This window comes from Lissotriton helveticus, chromosome 6 (genome assembly GCF_964261635.1).
Source record: "Lissotriton helveticus chromosome 6, aLisHel1.1, whole genome shotgun sequence".
Lineage (NCBI taxonomy): Eukaryota > Metazoa > Chordata > Amphibia > Caudata > Salamandridae > Lissotriton > Lissotriton helveticus.
In genome coordinates this window covers 1391349555-1391373232 of record NC_136067.1, presented here as the reverse complement: position 1 = coordinate 1391373232, position 23678 = coordinate 1391349555, and positions in this window count along the sequence as shown.

Below are 23678 nucleotides of genomic sequence, written 5' to 3'. Positions count from 1 at the left end.
AATCAATTTATCTGAGGACAGCAAAAATAAACCATTTAATATGTTGTCTAAGTTATTTTGTTACATTGGATTTAGAAATATGTATTATAACAGATTTCTTTATTGTCTTCCACAGATATTACATTTATAAGGTAAGTACAACTAATAACATCCAAGAGTTTCCTCTACCTCTCTCTTATCCTTATTTCTTTCATCCTCTTCCTTTGTTAGTGGTGTTTAGTCATGGTTATTCCCTTTAACTCATGCACATTTTGTATTTTTTAATTTTCTTTCCTGTTTCTCTTACATCTTTTCTGTTAGTATTCTATTCAGTCTATCTAACTCTTCAGTTTGTTACTTACGTTGTTTTATGCTGACTCACCTTTATTGACTCTGTATCACCTTTGTTTCCTGAATCTTAATTTCTTTGTCTTACTGTACCTCACAATTTGTTCCCTTACTCTGCTTTCATTAATTATGCTCAATTTCCAAACTTAAATCTATAGTTTAGTTCTCTTACCCTACTTCATTTCTCTTTATCTCTCTCTTACACTCCTTGTCTGTTTCTATTCCGTTCATCTTCTGTTACTCACCCTTTTTCACTCTGTTTCTCTTAGTGTTCTTCCTTTATTTTATCTATCTCTTTAAGACATTTCTGTACTCTTAGTCCGATTCTTTTACAGACTGTTTGTTTCGTGTATTATCACTGATCATACTCTCATTTTCTCTCTCACTTCACTTTCCTTTAGACAGTCATTCTTTCAGTGGTATTATTTCTTTCAATTAATTCTTTTATTCATTGATTTATATACTACATATTCTGTCTCTGTCTCTTTCTCTCCCTCAGTCTTCTTTTCTTTCACCTTCTGTTTCATTCACTTCTACTTTGTTTTGTTTTATGAAATGACATTATAACCTTATTTTTACTTTTCTTCCACAGATACTATGTTTTTTAAAGATTTTTAGTTTTTTTTTATTACTATTTCTTAGGTAAGTATAAAAAATAAAAATACTTTTCCATCACTGTGTCATTTCTTTGTGTATCCTGGTCATACCAGTGTCGTGTTCTATGTGAGCACTTCCACGGAGGATTGGCTGCACTGTCACAAGGAGCCCCTTAAAAGTTAATTTAAGAAATCAGCAACATTTCACTGAGTCAGTTCACTAATGCTGATGTGTCAAAACATTGCAGGTAAATGATGTGTGTTAAAGAACTTTGGGGCATATTATCAAGGGGGTTTATCTCTGCTTTATTGGCTTTAAAAGCCAAGAATGCGGAGATAAAATTATCTCTCTAGTACGTAGCTGATGCTAACACCAGTTAGCGACATCTAATAGCAGATAACGACCATCTTGTGACCCGCTTTGCTTGTCAGTGATATTTATCACTAATGACATGCAAAGTTAGCGTTGCAAGATGTTAGTGACTGGAAACAGTTTCTAACATTGCTATCTCCTATTACCCACTTTTGAAGATATTTGCGCTAAGGTCGAATATCTCCAAAACCTAACAGCTGCCCCTGAGCAGTTCTTAGCTATGTCATGCAATGGTAGGTAGATAACATGACTAAGACCAATAGCTCGGTAATGCATGAATATTGCTGACTTTACAACAATATTTATGTATTTGGACTGATTTTTATCACTTAGGACAGTGGTTCGCAAACTTTTTTGACCTGTGGTTTCCTTGACCTACTCAGCAGTTTGCCGTGGCTCCCCACCATTTTTTTTAACGGTGGGTAGGTGGTATGTACATCCTGTTATCTTCCCTGAAGTAATTGGGACACATTCTTTCACTCATCCAACCATCCGTTCACTGATCCAGCCATCCGCTCTCTTATCCATCCACCCTTTTTCTTCACTGATGTATCCATGCTTTTGTCCATCTACCCCTTTTCACTAACTAATTAATCTTTATAATCACCCTTTCACTCATCCATTCTTTTACCATTTCACTTATCAATTTATCCATCCACGCATTCACTTGCCCATCATCTACCCTTTCATTCATTCATCCATCTATCCTTTCACACACCCATTCACTAATTCACTGATCCATCAGGTGCCCTTTTACTCATGCATCCATCCTTTAACACATCTATCCATCCTTTTAGCCATTCATGCACCCTTCCAGCCATACATACATCTATTTATCTTTTCTCTCCTCTATACTTCCACTGATTCGTTTATCCATCCATCTTTTCTTTGATTATCTATCCATTCTCTTTTCATTCATCCATTCATCCTTTCAGTAATCGATCCAGCCATTTAGACATTCCATACTTATTTACTCACCCAGCTTTGTACTTTATGAGCTGAGTCTTTGTCTGCAGAGTTGTAGGGAGAATAGGCCTATGAAGAACAAACTACAGCAAGGGGTGGGGTGCGGTGGGGGAGAGTTCACAATGCCTCTGTACATAGGCAGACTGAAAACGTAGAAGTTATGAGTCACACATGATGTACAGTGACAGGATGTGAGGTTACTGTAAAATGGTGTTGTTTCCAGGGCTTTAAGCGGTGTTAAAAAAAATGGGGGGTCTCTTCAAAGGGGGTGTTGGATGTAATTCCGAGGGCAGTTTAAAACACCTAAGCTACAAATATGCGTTTAGCATAGTGTTGTGCTCGACTGGTGTTATGTTGTTTCTGTCATTGCATGCAGATATATAATACAGCAAGTATCTTTACACCAACAACAAGCTAGGACTATTGGCTTTGTCAATGGTTGCTAGTTCCTTTAAATACAAAAGCAGTAACCATGGCATTGTTGAATATAATATTGAAAATACTTCTGTTCAAAAATGATGAGAGAATGAAAGAATGTTAATCTGTTCTTTTAAACTTATTTCATAACCTTCTTTAAAGGAAGTGTTTTATAACATTGCAGCGTGGGCGCTTTACTTTTTTTTATCTAACAGAATCCCTTCTGTACGTTGAGGCAGGAGGAGCGCTATGTGCTTGAACAACCTTGACTGCCATATTCTCATTCAGTAAGTGGCAATGAGCTCCATAGAGAATTTCAATGGGCGGGAGGGGCTGCTCCTGTGCTCCTGGAGGAGTGCGAGGCTGTTCCAGCAGCGGGGGTGAGGCCTCTCACAGGGGAGCAGCGCTGCTCCCTGTGATGGCTACAATTATAGATAACAGGGTAGGGACGTCCGTGGAATTTACAGACGGTTTGTCACCCTAGTGTGCGCCGCGCCCTTGGCACCTCATTACGGTGCACTGGGGAGCCGCGGTGCACAGTTTGGGAATCACAGGCTTAGGAAATAAACCTTGATAATAGCAAGACTCCTAAGCGATAAAAATCACCGCAGCTCGACGATAAAAATATCGCAGCTAAACCAACATAGTGATAATTATTGCTAGTTGTTTAGGGTAACCAGATTTTTAAAGCCGAAAACCAGGACATTTCACAAAAATAGAAGAAGGACTACGATTTTACTTCAAGCGATGAGAGTGCTCGTTAGCAGAGAATTACAGAACAGGCAGTAAGAACATAAATAAAATGTAATTTTTAAACCCAGTACCTTGCCTGTCAATTACATTGCATTGTAGAAACAACAGCTAACTTTAACTGCTTTGTAAAACATAAAAAAGATTTCTCCCCTTTTTCAGTCGACCCTCTCTAAAAATGGGGACATGAGCAATATTTCTTGAAATTGCTGGGATAGCTGGTTAAAAACGGGGACCGTCCTGACAAAACAGGGAAGCCTGGTCAACCTATAGTTGTTGTTAATAAGCCCCGAACATCGCACATTTGACTTTCGCCGGCTATCGCCAGAATTTTCCGCAGTGTTAGTGCGTTATTATCAATACAAATACATATGTGATAGTAAATCCTGTAACAGCCAGCGGCAGTTAACATTACCACGTGAAAACAAGCGTTGTTTTCACGCACTAATGTGTGCCTTGTAATTAGGAGAGGGGGTTGATTCAGTTTTATTTTCCACACCCCCATGTTAACGCTGCCAAATGCTTGATCAGAGCAGGCCGTGGCAGTCGTACGATAAACAAGTTTATTCCAACTCTTTTTCTCGCAACGCCCGTGTTCGTGATAGTCTTTTCCCCTCCAACCACATTTTGCTTGTGGTTTGACGTACGCCTACTATGCATGTCATTAACTTTCTGTGCCGCAGACATGCAAAGTGCTCTTATGGCAGGCGCTTTTATGACGTTTTCAAAAAGGTGCTGAGGAATATTTACAAGGATAGGCAAAACATTATCGCCGCTCTTAACGGTAGGAAACTGCCGATATAGGGGCGAAAACGGCCTTCATAATATGCTCTATGAATTGCAATCGAACGTAATGTTAGATATAAAGACATCTAACATAGGTTTCGATTGGAATTTATAGAACATATTATGAAGGCGATTGTCGTCGCTTTATTAGCAGTGTCCTGCCGATAAAAGCGACGATAACGTATCACGTCTTCTTCATAATATGCCCCAAGTATCGCCGCTTTTTTGAATAATTGTGCTGAAAAAGCGGCGATACTTCAGCTTATGAATAGAGCTCTTTTTGGTACAATGAGTTAGTTCTGAAAAGAACTTTTTTTTTGTTTAGTAGTTTTTTTTTGAGAAGTTTTATATTGTTTTTGATTTTTTAAACTGGAGCCGAATTTTTGAACTATGAGACTGTGAAACAGGAACAAAAGAAATTGTTAAAAAATGATCTTCTGTCGGAGCATTCATGTTCATTAATTCTTTTTTCAATAAGAGTGAGGCTCTGCTCTCCGTACAAATCATTCCTGAACACAAGTTGCATTTCATATGCACTGATGACAAATATGGTCTCAAGTCCAACTGTGCAGTAGATGGAGATGCAGGTCGTCTTCTAGATGATGTACTGGCCACAGCTGGTGGTAGTTGTGTTGCCAGATCTCTTGTAGATGCCTGTGCAAATTGCACAGGATGAACTTGGGTCACATGCCTCTTCATCGTATGTATCGAAAAGGAATACTTTTTCGAAGGATTTCCTCTTGAAAGCACTGCGTCACAAATTGTGCAAGTAACTTTGGGGGCTTTTACTTTTTTTTGTTCCTGAGGATAAGTAAAAAATTGCCAGATGAAAGATTCCTACCTTTTTGTTAAAGGTACTCGATAATTTTCCTCAGATTCCGAAGATGAATTGTGTGCGGCAGCCATTTCACCAAATTCTTCGGAAAGATGTGAAAGGTTCTTCTCCCTTGAGAGCAAAAAAGATAGTGAGGGAAGTGGGTGGGTTTTGGAAAATTTCAGAATAGAAACTACTATGAACCAATAGGAAGTGTTCTTTTCAAGTCACATGACTTGACATGCGCGCATTAGGACGTATACGCGGTGACAGTATCCGGTTACGTACGTCACTTGGAAGTATCGGTCTAATTTAATGAAGTTTCAAAACGTGAAAAGGACGAAAGGTAGACACTCCCTGATGTTGTACTCCTTCATATGGGGCCCCAAGAAGAATACTGATAAACTATAAAACCTTTTTTATTCTTAAAAAAATATCGGGGTGCGCGCACCCGGTCGCGCACGAAAGTATAAAAAGACGTTCTCCGACATTTATTGACAAGTTTGAAAACATTAAAAAGAAGGCAAGGTAAAGACTTCGTAAACCTCTAGAGATTTACAAGGAGTCCCTAAACAATTCTGCCAGTCAAGAAAACTTTTTTATCGGATAAAAACATTTGTCGAAATTCATTGATAAAACTATAGGTTACAGTCAAGATATAGTTAACAATTAGCATTTAAAAAACCTTTGAAATTCACTGAAAAAACCATAGGTTTTAAACACGTTATAGTTAGGAAGTAGCATTTAAAAAACCTATGAAATTCACTGAAAAAACCATAGGTTTTACACACGTTATAGTTAGGAAATAGCATTTACAAAACCTATGAAATTCACTGAAAAAACCATAGGTTTTACACACGTTATAGTTAGGAAATAGCATTTACAAAACCTATGAAATTCACTGAAAAAACCATAGGTTTGACACATGTTATAGTTAGCTGGATATTTCACTCATATAAAACCATTGAAATTCCCCCGTTATAGTTAATTCAGCTAACTATAACTCGCCCGCCCGCAATGCACTGCTGATGACTTCACATATTACATCACTCATGACATGGTCCGTGACATCACTCATGACATCACTGATAACATCTAAAATGACATCACCTATGACATCATCCTTGTACAAGAGTGGCAGACCTTTACTCACCCTAATATAACCTTTATTACACACACTAAAAAATAGAAAATAACATTTTAAATACAATAAGCATACCAATGCCACTTAGAACACACGTATTTAGTCATTTGAAAATATATACACACAAGCACTTATTCATGAACAGACATATACAATCACTCATATATTAAATACAGTGTCTCATATATGTATTCAGTCATCATATGTTCTTATACATTGATACATCCAAATCATCCTGTTACACACTGACACTGAACCATAGAGTTACTCACACATATCTTATATATATTAGTTTAAAACATATGTACATAGTCTGAACAACACTATTAATAACGTAATTTATTTACTTAGACAGTGATATATACATTCATACAGAAAAGAAAGAAATAATAACCTATATATGTACTACCCACACACAGTTATTCACCCATACAGTCTAGGACATATGCTGCCTACAACACATAGAAACAGTATGTCATTCATTCATGCATGTATGCACTATGTAAGATCTCCTAATGTAGCATATTAACACTTAGACACTCAGACACTCTAACTAAGAATCAAACAAACAATAACCTATATAGACATATTGTATCACTCATATAGCTACTCACCAACACATGCAGCCACTTACACAGAAACTGACAGACTGATACAGATATATATATATTTAACCATTACTCACTAACCCATGTACTCATTAAGATATACTTAATCAGTCCGTTATACAATGTATTTTTCATCAAAAAAGCAGCCATTTATATAGTTATATACTCAATTCTTGTTCCACCAACCTTCAGATATACATATATAAAAAATATGTAATTTTCAGAACTAACCCATTTAATAAATAATGTGATGAGTAATGTCATGAGTGATGTCACTGACCATGTCATGAGTGATGTAATATGTGAAGTCATCAGCAGTGCATTGCGGGCGCACGAGTTATAGTTAGCTGAGGTAACTATAACGGGGGAATTTCAATGGTTTTATATGAGTGAAATGTCCAGCTAACTATAACAGGGGTCAAATCTATGGTTTTTTCAGTGAATTTCATAGGTTTTGTAAATGCTATTTCCTTACTTTAACATGTGTAAAACCTATGGTTTTTTCAGTGAATTTCATAGGTTTTGTAAATGCTATTTCCTAACTATAATGTGTGTAAAACCTATGGTTTTCCAGTGAATTTCATAGGTTTTGTAAATGCTTTTCCTAACTATAATGTGTGTAAAACCTATGGTTTTTTCAGTGAATTTCATAGGTTTTTTAAATGCTACTTCCTAACTATAACGTGTTTAAAACCTATGGTTTTTTCAGTGAATATATATATATATATATATATAGAAGCTCCAACACACCATGTCGTGAGTCACTCTCAGGGCGGGTGCCGCGTAGCGCGATGGTGTTCGCGTCCCATATGTCAGCTCCAATTTCCCAAAATACCCAGCCGGGTTTGTAGAAACAACAGCACTCACACGGGCAACAGCAATCTTATAGCAGGGCGGTTTATTTACAAAAGGCAAACAAACGCGTTTCGGGACTAAAAATCCCTTCGTCAGTGTTATCATTTGGGCGCCAAACTTTTTTTCTTTTTAAACACTGTTCATGCCCGCTATTGACATAAACAAAGGACTGATGCATTGCGTCTATAGGGCGCGCCATCTTTGAACGCCTTACATCTTAAACATTTCGTCTTTATGGCTACATGCAAAGCAATATTTCTGTTGTGTGAAGAAAACGTCAATCAAGACATCAGTGTAATAATACTTAAACACATCTCGCCGTATATCGGCATGTTTCAATTCATATTTAGGATCATTTCATTCCCACAAGTGGCCTTATACCTGAGAAACAACGCATTACTGAGAATGCACCATTAAAGCAAAACATCGCTGTCTTTATAAATAACGCTATATTAGGCAAATCTTGCCGTGGATCGGCATTTGCAACCTAAAATCAGGTTGCATAATTCTCGGGTCACAGGCCATAAAATCGACACAACAGTATATATCATTAAGACGACAAAAAATTAATTGCACTATATACATTTTCAAATAACATTCCTGATATATATTCTGACACACTCCAAAAACATTACAGACCAATACCATCTAATAAGACACATTTCCCATGATATTTAGCCCAAGTGAGAGGCAAGTTCCTCCCCCATATTTAGTCCCTTCGGAGCCTTGGTCTCAAGGTCAATGATAAATCTAGACTCTAATCGTCTCAGGACCTGCAGCCGGTTACCACCTCTGGGATTCTCAGCTGCTTTATCTAAGCAGAAATATCTTAGTAAAGTCCTATCACTTTTATGCTTTATGGCAAAATGCCTTGCTACCGGGTAGCTAAAATCCTTCTTGGCAATTGCCCGCATGTGTTCAAGTATCCGAAGTTTAACGGGATTGATGGTACTGCCCACATACCTTAATGAACACGGGCAGATCAGGCAGTAAACTGCGTGATCTGTGTGACAGGACATAAACTTAGTGATTTTTCTGACTTGACGACCAGGCACCTCATATGTCAACGTTCTTTTGCTTGCTGAGCAAGCTTTACATTTCCCACACGGGAAAAACCCTTTGGCATCTTTTAAGGTTCCCAACTGTTTCCTTTCAGTTGGCAGATAGCTATGGACTATCTCATCTCGCAGTGACCTTGCCCTTCTAAAAGTGATAGCTGGCACAGCTGGAATATCAGGGCCCACAATTGGATCCGATTTAAGTATGTGCCAATGTTTGGACAAGATTGATCTCAATCTGAAAGAGTTTGCAGCGTACGGTGTGATCATTCTGAACTGTACTTTTTCAGATTGAGTCAGTACCTTCTTTTCAAACAGTTGACTGCGAGGAATTTTTCTAACTTTCTTCAAGGTTTCATATAGCTTGTTGGTGTTATAGCCTCTATTCTGGAACCTAGTTATACTGTCACTGGCTGCTTTCTCAAAGTCTTCATTATGGGTACAATTGCGTTTAAGTCGTAGCAATTCCCCATAGGGGATGTTGGAGATTAATTTACGGGAATGACTGCTTGAAGCGTGTAAAACGCTATTCCCCGCAGTTGGCTTACGATAGAGTTGGGTGCTTATTTTTCCGTCCCTCACACTTACTTCTAAGTCGAGGTAATTTACCCTTTCTCTACTAATATCCCCAGTAAATTTCAAATTGCACTCATTGTTGTTAAGCACTGCAATGTACTCTACAGCCTCCTCCATAGACCCGTTCCATACTAGGAGCAGGTCATCAATATACCTGCTCCATGCTACTATTTTTTCGTTCCATGCGGTATTATTAGGGGCCCAGGCTACCTGCTCCTCCCACCAGCCCACGAATAAATTCGCGTAGCTGGGGTCGAAGCAGGAACCCATCGCTGTACCGGAACACTGTTGATATATAGTCTCCTGAAAAAGAAAGATGTTATTGTAGAGACAAAATCTTATAAGTTCTAACAACATTTTGTTGTGTAATGCAAATTTCAGTTCTCTTCGACTCAGGAAAAACTCAACAGCTTTAATTCCTTGTTCATGGTCTATGCAAGTGTAGAGGCTTGTTATGTCCAGTGTAATCAATATGTAGGATGGTTGCCAGATGATCGACTCCATTTTTTCAATAAAATCTGTAGAGTCTCTTACATAAGATTTCAAAGATAAAACAAAGCCAAAAAGAAAGTGATCCAAAAATTTCGAAAGGTTCTCAGTTAATCCTCCTATGGAGGAAATGATGGGTCTCCCAGGGGGGTTGTTGATACTCTTGTGGACCTTGGGCAGGTGGTAAAAACAAGGTAGAATTGGGTTCATGGTCTTAAGAAAGAGATATTCGTCCAAATCGATCATTTGTCGATCGTGCCATTTCTTGAGCAAGTTGTACAGTTCCTCAATGCTAGTAAGATAATCCTTTTTTGTGATGGTATTATAACAACTTCGATCATCCAGCTGTCGTTTTGCTTCTGCAACATATTGCACTTTTGACATGATAACTATGTTGCCTCCTTTGTCGGAGGGTTTACAAATGATCTTTGGGTCCTCCGTCAGGCATCTCAGTGCCTGTTGTTGTTTTCTTGTCATATTATAGTTCTTTTTCTTGGAGTTTGATTCCATCCTCATGGCAGCCAGATCTCTGGTTACCACTTCTGCAAAGACGTCAATCGCATCCGCTGCAGTCTGAGGGACAAATCGTGAGGCAAGTTTGAAGCTGGTCTTCAATGCTTCCTGTTCTACATTAACATTGTCCAATCTCTGTGTTAATGTACTGTTACTTGCAGTAATTTCCATGTCGTTCTCAGTTCTGAGATTTTCCAAAACTTCACAGGCTGTGAGGTCATTGACCGTAAGAAGATCAGTGTCTTTGTTACTCCTAAGATGTTTGGATTCTTGCTTCGTAGGTTTTATCTTAAAAAACGTATGCAGCTTGATCTTACGAGTGAACTTGTAAAGGTCTATGCGTGTCTGTGTGTATTCCATATTCTTGTTTGGACAGAATGTTAGGCCCAACTTTAAAACAGACTCTTCAGATGGTGTTAGGGTCCTTTCAGACAGATTGACAATGGTTAGTTGGTCTTGAGTGTTTACCACTTGCCCCTCCTTTGGCTCCTGGTCACTCGTGTTGTTGATCTTGTTTGTCCTCTGCCTTTTGGCTTTCCATCCTCCTCGCCTTGTTTGCCTGCGTTTTCTGGGGGCTTGTTCTTCCCACCCCTCAACCAGCTCTCCCGAATGACTTTGAACTCCTGCTGAAAAGGAGTCTTCGTGATTGCTGTCGCCTGCATTGCGGTGCCACCTGGCATTTCATCACCCGAGTGTTCACTCTGAGTGATGTCAGAGTCTGAGGTCTCAACTCTGGTTTCTGTTGCAGTGCCCATCGCCTGATTTTTCTTGGCCAGCTCTTTGCGAGGTTGATCGTATTTTTTGTGGAAAGTCAGAACCCTTCCTATTGCATAGTCCCGCTCGTCCCGGTCGAATTTCTCTTGTTTTCTAAGTTTGATCTTGGTCTCATATTTTTGGAGTCTCTTTTTCATATTTGCTCTAAGTTCTTCCTGTTCCTCTTTATTCGCATTCTTTGCGATCTGTTCTTCCAACTCCTCTATTTCTTTTACGACTGTGTCACGGTCGCTCCACGCAAATTGGATGAGAATCTCCAGCATGCCTTTGCAGGAATTGGCAATATGTGATGCCCATGTTTCTAATAATTGGGGGTCTGGGTTCTCGTATGCGGGTACCGTAAAGATCCGAAGACCTCGAGGCACTCTCTGTACCTCTACGTATCCCTGCAATGACGTACCCTCCCACCACTTGCGGAGTTCCCGTTCGTATCATTTCTCTAGTTTCTGAAACTGCGTGGCTAGGGTGTTGGAGACAGGAACACTTGTTGCTGATGGTGGTTTTGAGACATCAGGATTTTTATTTTTGAAAATGTCTCCCGCCGCATCGCGGCGCTCCGACATGTTAAACATTTTTCTCTTGTTGCCACAGAGAAAAATGTTTAACATGTCGGAGCGCCGCGATGCGGCGGGAGACATTTTCAAAAATAAAAATCCTGATGTCTCAAAACCACCATCAGCAACAAGTGTTCCTGTCTCCAACACCCTAGCCACGCAGTTTCAGAAACTAGAGAAATTATACGAACGGGAACTCCGCAAGTGGTGGGAGGGTACGTCATTGCAGGGATACGTAGAGGTACAGAGAGTGCCTCGAGGTCTTCGGATCTTTACGGTACCCGCATACGAGAACCCAGACCCCCAATTATTAGAAACAGGGGCATCACATATTGCCAATTCCTGCAAAGGCATGCTGGAGATTCTCATCCAATTTGCGTGGAGCGACCGTGACAAAGTCGTAAAAGAAATAGAGGAGTTGGAAGAACAGATCGCAAAGAATGCGAATAAAGAGGAACAGGAAGAACTTAGAGCAAATATGAAAAAGAGACTCCAAAAATATGAGACCAAGATCAAACTTAGAAAACAAGAGAAATTCGACCGGGACGAGCGGGACTATGCAATGGGAAGGGTTCTGACTTTCCACAAAAAATACGATCAACCTCGCAAAGAGCTGGCCAAGAAAAATCAGGCGATGGGCACTGCAACAGAAACCAGAGTTGAGACCTCAGACTCTGACATCACTCAGAGTGAACACTCGGGTGATGAAATGCCAGGTGGCACCGCAATGCAGGCGACAGCAATCACGAAGACTCCTTTTCAGCAGGAGTTCAAAGTCATTCGGGAGAGCTGGTTGAGGGGTGGGAAGAACAAGCCCCCAGAAAACGCAGGCAAACAAGGCGAGGAGGATGGAAAGCCAAAAGGCAGAGGACAAACAAGATCAACAACACGAGTGACCAGGAGCCAAAGGAGGGGCAAGTGGTAAACACTCAAGACCAACTAACCATTGTCAATCTGTCTGAAAGGACCCTAACACCATCTGAAGAGTCTGTTTTAAAGTTGGGCCTAACATTCTGTCCAAACAAGAATATGGAATACACACAGACACGCATAGACCTTTACAAGTTCACTCGTAAGATCAAGCTGCATAAGTTTTTTAAGATAAAACCTACGAAGCAAGAATCCAAACATCTTAGGAGTAACAAAGACACTGATCTTCTTACGGTCAATGACCTCACAGCCTGTGAAGTTTTGGAAAATCTCAGAACTGAGAACGACATGGAAATTACTGCAAGTAACAGTACATTAACACAGAGATTGGACAATGTTAATGTAGAACAGGAAGCATTGAAGACCAGCTTCAAACTTGCCTCACGATTTGTCCCTCAGACTGCAGCGGATGCGATTGACGTCTTTGCAGAAGTGGTAACCAGAGATCTGGCTGCCATGAGGATGGAATCAAACTCCAAGAAAAAGAACTATAATATGACAAGAAAACAACAACAGGCACTGAGATGCCTGACGGAGGACCCAAAGATCATTTGTAAACCCTCCGACAAAGGAGGCAACATAGTTATCATGTCAAAAGTGCAATATGTTGCAGAAGCAAAACGACAGCTGGATGATCGAAGTTGTTATAATACCATCACAAAAAAGGATTATCTTACTAGCATTGAGGAACTGTACAACTTGCTCAAGAAATGGCACGATCGACAAATGATCGATTTGGACGAATATCTCTTTCTTAAGACCATGAACCCAATTCTACCTTGTTTTTACCACCTGCCCAAGGTCCACAAGAGTATCAACAACCCCCCTGGGAGACCCATCATTTCCTCCATAGGAGGATTAACTGAGAACCTTTCGAAATTTTTGGATCACTTTCTTTTTGGCTTTGTTTTATCTTTGAAATCTTATGTAAGAGACTCTACAGATTTTATTGAAAAAATGGAGTCGATCATCTGGCAACCATCCTACATATTGATTACACTGGACATAACAAGCCTCTACACTTGCATAGACCATGAACAAGGAATTAAAGCTGTTGAGTTTTTCCTGAGTCGAAGAGAACTGAAATTTGCATTACACAACAAAATGTTGTTAGAACTTATAAGATTTTGTCTCTACAATAACATCTTTCTTTTTCAGGAGACTATATATCAACAGTGTTCCGGTACGGCGATGGGTTCCTGCTTCGCCCCCAGCTACGCGAATTTATTCGTGGGCTGGTGGGAGGAGCAGGTAGCCTGGGCCCCTAATAATACCGCATGGAACGAAAAAATAGTAGCATGGAGCAGGTATATTGATGACCTGCTCCTAGTATGGAACGGGTCTATGGAGGAGGCTGTAGAGTACATTGCAGTGCTTAACAACAATGAGTGCAATTTGAAATTTACTGGGGATATTAGTAGAGAAAGGGTAAATTACCTCGACTTAGAAGTAAGTGTGAGGGACGGAAAAATAAGCACCCAACTCTATCGTAAGCCAACTGCGGGGAATAGCGTTTTACACGCTTCAAGCAGTCACTCCCGCAAATTAATCTCCAACATCCCCTATGGGGAATTGCTACGACTTAAACGCAATTGTACCCATAATGAAGACTTTGAGAAAGCAGCCAGTGACAGTATAACTAGGTTCCAGAATAGAGGCTATAACACCAACAAGCTATATGAAACCTTGAAGAAAGTTAGAAAAATTCCTCGCAGTCAACTGTTTGAAAAGAAGGTACTGACTCAATCTGAAAAAGTACAGTTCAGAATGATCACACCGTACGCTGCAAACTCTTTCAGATTGAGATCAATCTTGTCCAAACATTGGCACATACTTAAATCGGATCCAATTGTGGGCCCTGATATTCCAGCTGTGCCAGCTATCACTTTTAGAAGGGCAAGGTCACTGCGAGATGAGATAGTCCATAGCTATCTGCCAACTGAAAGGAAACAGTTGGGAACCTTAAAAGATGCCAAAGGGTTTTTCCCGTGTGGGAAATGTAAAGCTTGCTCAGCAAGCAAAAGAACGTTGACATATGAGGTGCCTGGTCGTCAAGTCAGAAAAATCACTAAGTTTATGTCCTGTCACACAGATCACGCAGTTTACTGCCTGATCTGCCCGTGTTCATTAAGGTATGTGGGCAGTACCATCAATCCCGTTAAACTTCGGATACTTGAACACATGCGGGCAATTGCCAATAAGGATTTTAGCTACCCGGTAGCAAGGCATTTTGCCATAAAGCATAAAAGTGATAGGACTTTACTAAGATATTTCTGCTTAGATCAAGCAGCTGAGAATCCCAGAGGTGGTAACCGGCTGCAGGTCCTGAGACGATTAGAGTCTAGATTTATCATTGACCTTGAGACCAAGGCTCCGAAGGGACTAAATATGGGGGAGGAACTTGCCTCTCACTTGGGCTAAATATCATGGGAAATGTGTCTTATTAGATGGTATTGGTCTGTAATGTTTTTGGAGTGTGTCAGAATATATATCAGGAATGTTATTTGAAAATGTATATAGTGCAATTAATTTTTTGTCATCTTAATGATATATACTGTTGTGTCGATTTTATGGCCTGTGACCCGAGAATTATGCAACCTGATTTTAGGTTGCAAATGCCGATCCACGGCAAGATTTGCCTAATATAGCGTTATTTATAAAGACAGCGATGTTTTGCTTTAATGGTGCATTCTCAGTAATGCGTTGTTTCTCAGGTATAAGGCCACTTGTGGGAATGAAATGATCCTAAATATGAATTGAAACATGCCGATATACGGCGAGATGTGTTTAAGTATTATTACACTGATGTCTTGATTGACGTTTTCTTCACACAACAGAAATATTGCTTTGCATGTAGCCATAAAGACGAAATGTTTAAGATGTAAGGCGTTCAAAGATGGCGCGCCCTATAGACGCAATGCATCAGTCCTTTGTTTATGTCAATAGCGGGCATGAACAGTGTTTAAAAAGAAAAAAAGTTTGGCGCCCAAATGATAACACTGACGAAGGGATTTTTAGTACCGAAACGCGTTTGTTTGCCTTTTGTAAATAAACCGCCCTGCTATAAGATTGCTGTTGCCCGTGTGAGTGCTGTTGTTTCTACAAACCCGGCTGGGTATTTTGGGAAATTGGAGCTGACATATATATATATATATTTATATATATATAAGGATTAGCAAACACATGGAAGAATATAACATTAATCATTTGCAGTACAAGTAACATCAGGAACAAAACCTGCAAGAAAAGTAGTTGAACCAAAAACACCTTCGTCAATTTGCGTGATAGTATCAACTTCCTTTCTGAAGCATTATAGTTGCATTAGTATCATAAACTGAAATCCTTTTAGGAGAGAGATAAGTGGCACAGTGTCAGCAACATAAGGGAAGACACTGAATCAAAATACAGCAGCAAATTAAAATAACAAAGAAATATATCACTTTTTTTAGAATCCAACCCCAACTCCCACCACCAAATAAAGACCCACTCAAGTTACTACTCTCCATTCCTCGAACATTTTCCAAAATGTCTAAAATATGCTGAGTGATTTTTTTTTCCATATTCGTGATACCGAACACACACTGCTCTCGTATTATTGCGCATGCACCACCTCTCTTGGCCAAAATAAAATCAACCACATATCTTGTTTTCTCAGAATATATGCGCATACTTTCCAACTGAGTGGTGATGTCACATAAAGCTGCCACTGTGGAGTTAGACAGGATTTGTAGTTTACACCCTAAATACTCTTTTGATTGTTCACCCCTGGCCAAGGCGGTACCTCCAAATGTGATAAGAAAGGAAAGTATATATCCAAAAGTGATACAGTTGCTGTAATTATTGACTTCCAAATCGGTAACTCCCTCACAAAATTCCTTGGTCAATGTTCTTTTTACCCATCTTATTTTTGCTTTGCTATACTTGCAAGGTACTCCAAGAGGTAACACCATTCCTAATGACACATCCTCTGTGCGATTGAATGTATTGGAATATGTACCATTCAATAGAAAATAAATCCCTGGTTGTGCATAAAGGGGACCTTGATAATCCACTGGAGCATATCTGGTACTCAGTCCCTCCATACTGGGATCATTCTTGTCTCCTAAACGCAGTATATTTTTGAACAATATTGTGCCAGAACAATTTAGATACAAGTAAGCGTCAGTACGGTTTATTATTGGGCAGCACGCAGGATAATAACCTGCCTCTTGGGTGACGGTCAAATCTTGATAATGCCAACCTGGTAGATTGACATTTCATTTATTCATATATATATTATCACAATACATATTCGGAATTCAACCCGGGTACCCTGTCTCTCTAAGTTTTCCATAATACAAGCAGGAGCCAGGATATCCCATACCAAATTCACCCTTTACCTCTACAAAATCAGGAGGACAAACATATGTATAATTCACCAATGAGAACAGATAAGCAGTCCATAAACTTGTAACAGAGTCAGTGGGATAACAAGTTGTGTTACCTCCAAAAAACTTCCTGTGCGTGGCTAATAAAACATTACTTTGCATATCTCTTTTACTACGATATGGAAAGACAACTCGATATAAAGCACACAATGGGGTATGACCAGAACACTCCAGAATCCAGAATATCCCTCCTCCCATCAACAGGAATAACACTATAAAAACAGCACAGAAACACTTCTTCCTGAGTAACCAACCGAAACTCATCTGCACCGGGCGCAGGGCAACAAAATGCTGTTTATCTTTTACAATAGGACGACCAAGCAGATACATTTTTACTACACATTTACAAATAGAATCACCAGAGAAAGAGATGTCATGTAATGGAACCAATGATGGAAAGGACACATAAAAAAGGGAAAAAAGAAAAATGTTTAAGAGATCAGGGTCCGTCACAAGCCTCCCTGGCAGACTTCTATTGTTCAATCCTCGGGGTGCTATTGAGCACTTTACGGTGGAGCCACACTGCTGCAGCCCATCTACAAATGTTCACTGTTCTCAGGATAGGGCACTCTCCCTCCTTGGGAAATATCCTCAGCGTATCCTGTCCTGCGTCACAGGCAGTGCACCAATCTTCTAATCCCTAGTCTAACAGAAAAAAGCAGAAACAAGGGGCATTTACACTCATCATATCCACTAAGTCCATCCCTGCAACACTCACTTCTCTTTTGGTGAACTATCCTTCCGTTGAGGACGCAAATTGTACCTCATTACTCCAGGCACTATCTCATCACGCAAAAGAATCTGAAATTCAGCGGGTGCCAGAGACTGAGACTCATGTTCCTGTGGGTCATATGAAGAGGAGGACTGGGCAGCTCTAATTTCTGGAGGAACTGCCGCATTCAAAACTGCATCAATCTCCCTGACTGTCTGCACCCAAAGCAGTTGGGCGTTGGAAAACGGAACGAAACGGGGGACCTTTTCCGTCTCATGGCCCCTATCCCTTCACGCACCCAACCATCATAAGGGAGAGGGAGCGGAACTTGTCGGCAGGGCGAAGTATGTATCCAATGCTTTCGGCCATCGACTCTCACTGCCGTCCGTGTTGTGATGAGGACCAGATATGTTCCCTTCCACCTGGGTTCCAAACTGTCTTGCCTCTGGTAATTCTTTATCAGGACAACATCGCAAGGCTGTGTGGTATGCATGGGCCCCTCTTGTGCTGGAGGCAAAGCTTCATGTATCTGTTGATGAATAAAACATAAACTTTTAGTAAGGTCATACAAAAAATTGACAACAAAGGATAATCAATTTCCGAAAACGTTTTCGGTCTTGGGACACCACACACATTTGCGGGACGGCCAAAGTCCACCTCGTAAAGGGATGATTCTGTTCTAGAATGGGCCGTCATTCTGGTGGACAGTAGAGCAAGAGGTAATGCATTTGGCCATTGCAACCCAGTACTTTCCTTAATCTTTTCAATTTTTAACTTGAGAGTACCATTGTACTTCTCAACTAAACTTGCTGAATGTCCATGATTTGCTGCATGACATTTTTGCTTTATCTGCAGACCATCGCACACCAATTGGATCAGTTTGCCATTAAAGTGACTTCCGTTGTCACTCCAAATCAAACAAGGCAAACAATTGCGTGGTAAAAACTCTCTAATAAGAGCCTTTGCCTTCGCCATTGCTGTGTTTTGTTTCGTTGGGTAGGCCTCAATCCATTTACTAAATGCACAAACAACCACTAGCACATACTTCAAATTATTAACTCGTTGCATCTCAATATAATCCATCTGGAATACATCAAAAGGGAAGGAAGGTGGCGCAAAATTACCAGAAGGTGTAGGAGTAGCTTTCCCAGGATTGTGCTTCATACAAATCATACAGTGTTTTACCAAATGGGCAGCGACTTTTGAGATATTGCACATTTTGCCACACAGGGACCAATAACTTACCAATTCCTTTTGCGCTATTATGAGCCGGACCATGTGCCATTGTAACTACAGGAAATAGATATGCATTGGTGTAACGGGGTGAGGCTGCGTTCTGCAGAAGAGTGGTGGGCACCTGGTACTGACCCGGTACAACCTCCTTCCTTACAGACAGAGTCATGGGGTACGGAGTTCGACGAACATGAAGAAGAGGAACGCGGCTCCTTTAAGTGGGTGTACACAGAGGAGGAGGATCCTCCCATTGGACCCGTCAGCGAGACCGGATTAGCTAAAACAAAGGAAGCGATGTGGATGGCGTGTGACATCACCCCCGAAGAGACGGCGAGGAGTGAAGACGGAGAACCGGAGACCGGAGACTGGAGTACCGAAGGAAGAAGCGGAGAACCTGAAGAACAATTGGGAGCAAGCGGAGGAGTGTCCGAGGGGAAGCCAGGAGGCCAACGACCCTGCGAGCCGCCGTGCCACTCTCCCGGGGGAGGAGCGTGGCTTTCCCAGGTTCGGCAGCGTATGGCAGCTTGGGTGGGAAGCAAGCGTGTAAAATAGTGTACAGATCCCCTGTTTGTATCCTGCGTTCCCCCCCCCTCTCGTTTCCATTTACCCCGCGTTTACCCTCACAGTCTGTGTACTCCCCGACCACTTCACTGGTGTATGCTAGAGTTGCACGTTCACCGGTGAATACTCTCCTGACTCACTACACCCGGTCCCTCGGTGCATAAAACCCCAGCGGACAACCGAACTAACGGCCCTTTTTCTGTTGGTCTTCTCTTTCCCTGGGACACCGGAGCCAAGAAAGCAACGTACAACCCCGACTGTGACCAGACCTCGAGGGGCAGAGCAATACCCAGAATAAAAGAAGGAAGAACACCCGAATGCCAAAACGGATCCCAGTCAGTTCGAAAAAGAGAGACTAACGTTTAGAACGAGGAGAACATTAATGTTAAAAACACAACGAGGAATACCAATAAAGCCTTCTTTAACCCCAAGAGCTGGTGTCCTGCCTGTTCCTGCACCACAACCTGATACATCCCCTACCCCGGGTCCACAAGCCCAGCCCACAATTGGTTAACAGCCATATCGGTTATTCAGTCCAGCACCCTTCGGCATCTAAATGTCCTGTACTCTACTGACACACTGCCAACTCCTGAACTGTTGCCTCACTCTGCATGTCTTTGACACTCTCTACAAATATTTTCCTCACTTTCGACCAGGCTGTCTCATTTGCTATTTGATCTGTAAACGCATTTCTCCTCCCCCCATCATCAGTAATTGCTTTATGGGCACTACACTTCACTATTGCCAATCGCTTAGGAAGGGTCAAGGCTGTCAAAAGCCTCTCTATCAACAATCCGTGTTAAATCCTAGTGCCGTGTGAAGTCAAGAATCCTCTCTCTGCCCAGAGGCATCCAAAATTATGGGCCACCCCGCAGGCATCCTAGCTGTCAGTATAAATATTAAAAGCCAGTCCTTCACTCAATTCACATGCTCGCAAAAGGGCTATCAGCTCTGCAACTTACGCTGACTGTTAGGGAATACAAAGTGTCTCAACTACAGTGCGCAGCGTGGTAATAGCATACGCCGCTGTAGTGGTGCCATCTGACAATTTGAAACAAGAACCATCGACATTTAGGGGCCGATTATGATGGCGGACGGACCTGAGTCCGTCCGCCACCATAAAGTAGGAGGGACCGTCCGCAGGGGCAGCGGCGGTCCCTCCATGCAAATTAGGATGTGACCGCCAGGGTGGCGGTCACATCCTAATTTGCTTGAAGCAGCACCCGCCGCAATGATAAAATTGTAAGTTGTGCATTTGCATGCACAAAGTGGCAGGCACCTCGCGGTGCCTGCCGCTTTGTGCAGGCAAATGCAGGGGGGTACCATAGGTACCCCCCATGTGCACCCCCCACCCCCCTTCACCCCTGGGGGCCCGCAACGGGCCCCCAAACACAAATCCGTATGCCTTTACACGGCGGAAATGCCGCCGTGTAAAGGCATCTTACTGCTAACATCCTAATATGGCTGGCGGTGTCTGATAGACACCGCCAGCCATGTTAAAGCTTTTCCGCCGCGGCCGGAAGGCGACCGCGGCGGAAAAGCTGCGGACTGAAAAACGATCCCCCAGCCATCCTAATCTGGCGGGGGGTCTTTTTCAGTCCTCAGCGGTTTTCCTGCATCCTCCGGGCCGGCGGTGGCTTCCGCCGGCCCGGAGGATGCGGGAAAACCGCAATCGTAATCAGGCCCATAGTTTGACTTGTGGGTCAGATAAGGGAACATCAGTCAAGTCTACCTGTCCCCTCGTCTTCTCTTCAGTGCAAAACAAACAATCATGAACATCTGTAGCTTCATTTTCCGAAGGGAGGGGTAGTAACATGTCTAGGTTCAGAATGGCACATCTTTTGATAGTAATATGAGGTGCAAATAGAGTCAATTCATAACCGGTCAAGCGAGCACTGGTAAGGTGCTGCGTCTTTGTCTTATTCAAAAGTACATCCACAGCATGGGGTACCATTACGGTGAGATCATGGTTAAGAACGAGCCCTGCCTATTGTCGAATAGAGACCGCCGCAGCCGCTGCGGCTCTTAAACAACTCGGGAGGGCTCTGGCGACAGGGTCAGGAGTAGCAGGAAAAAAAAGCAAACTGCCTTTGCTTACCTTCAAAGGCTTGTGTTAACACTGAAAGCACACACCCAGCCTTTTCGTACACATACAGCATGAAAGGCTTCTTATGATCAGGCGTACCAAGCACAGTTGCAGAGCAAAGCGCACCTTTTATTTGCTCAAAAGCATGCTGACATTCATGCGTCCAGGGCAAGGGTTCATGCGCATCTTTAGTTACTCGGCGAAGCAAGGGCTGTATTAATAAAGAATAAGCAGGTATCTAATGTCGACAATACGAGGTGATGCCTATGAAAGTATGCACATCCCTATGAGTCAAAGGGACAGACATCTTAACAATGGCATCAACTCGTTCAGGTGTCAGCCTCCGACCGTCCTTCGACAGCAGGTGACCTAAATAGGTGACCTGCTGTTGACACTATTGGAATTTGGAAAGGGACACTTTTTGGCCTTTGTTTGCCAAATGATTTAATAATTTTACTGTGGCATCCCGACAACCCTATTCAGTTTCGGAGGCTATCAAAATATCACGACATACTGCAATAATATATTACCTGCGGGAATAGAGAGAGAGTCCAATTGACCTTTCAAAGCCTGTCTATAAATACTGGGACTTTCAACAGAATTGGAAGCTCTGACCATCCAGAGCAAAACCAAAAAGAAACCTCCTATCTGGATGAAGAAAAATACTAAAGAAAGCATTTTTAAAATCAATCACAGAAAAGAATTTGGCTGTGGAAGGAATCATCCTCAAGAGAACAATAATGTCTGGAACCACTGGGAACTGGGGGACCACTATTTTATTAATCTCCTGCAGATCAATCACAAAGCCATAAACATCAGGTTGTGCATTAGGGGAATCTAAAAGTGCCTTCTTAAGAATAGGGAGAATAAGACTATTGCATACATTCAATATTGTCTCCTCATCTACCCCTGATTTGATCAAGTCCTGTATAATCTGCATCAAAGCCTGTTCCCCTGCTTGTGATATTTTGTACTGGGGAATACGAGGGAACACAACATTGTCCTTGACCTTTATTGAAACTGGTGGTATCTGCAGCAACCCTACATCTGTATCCCCTGTAGCCCACAATGAGGACGGCACATCCTTAAATTCAACAGGGAGTGGCACATCCTTTGCCAAACACTGTTTTGCACCAACCACATTAGGTCCAAGAGTCATGTAAACACCAACTGGGGAACAATAAATGGTGGCATATAACTTCTTCAACAAAACCAATACTAATAAATGTTCCCCACAATTCGCTGTCCACAAAAATGGGGAATCCACAGTAAAAGGACCCACAGTCAAAACAAGAGGTATGGAAATGAGGCTCACAACTGGTACGCCTGAAAAATCTACAGAAACATTATTAGTGCCAGACAAGGCTGCCCCGGGACCAGCGAACGAGAAACAGAGCTATTCATTACACCTATCCCCCCAAATAATTTCTATGATGAACCATGCAAATCTGCAGTGACATAAGGACCCCTCTGAGCTATAGGAATTTGGACTGGTCCCCTTCCCTGTCCCTGGCTATCCTAACTATAGGACATCCCTGCATCTTCGTCGAGCACATAATCATCATGATAGTACTGCCTTTCTCAGGGGTCATCGAAATAGTTCTGATCAGACCGACCCGGCACCAACTTGTACCTCATCCCGACCAACCTCACCATGGCCCCTTCCACTTCCACCCCGCCCTTTGGGTACTGCAATTTTCTGTAACAAATCTGGACACTCGCTTTGCCAATATCCCTCCTTTTTGCAATACAGACATTGATTCTGAACCTAAGGGTGCACCACTTCTTCTGGCACCACGTGACCTCTGAGCCGGACCAGTGCCTTGTCCCCTCCCGGACACTCTTGCAACCTGCTGCAGTAACACCTTTGTTTTCAAATCCTTACTCTTCCTTTACACCTTGTACTTGTCCTCATTTTCTCGATGCTCATAGTACTGGGCCATACTCAGTATCACCGAAGGGAAGGAGGTAGTCCAAGTGCTTTCCGAAGCTTGCAACCGAGCCGCAATCTTCAGAAGCAAATTCGTGACAAACCTGTTAACAAACAAACCAACACCACCTTCAACTGACAAATCCTACCCATTGAAATCCAAGAACACCCCTTCAAACCAAGTAAAGAAATCAGACGC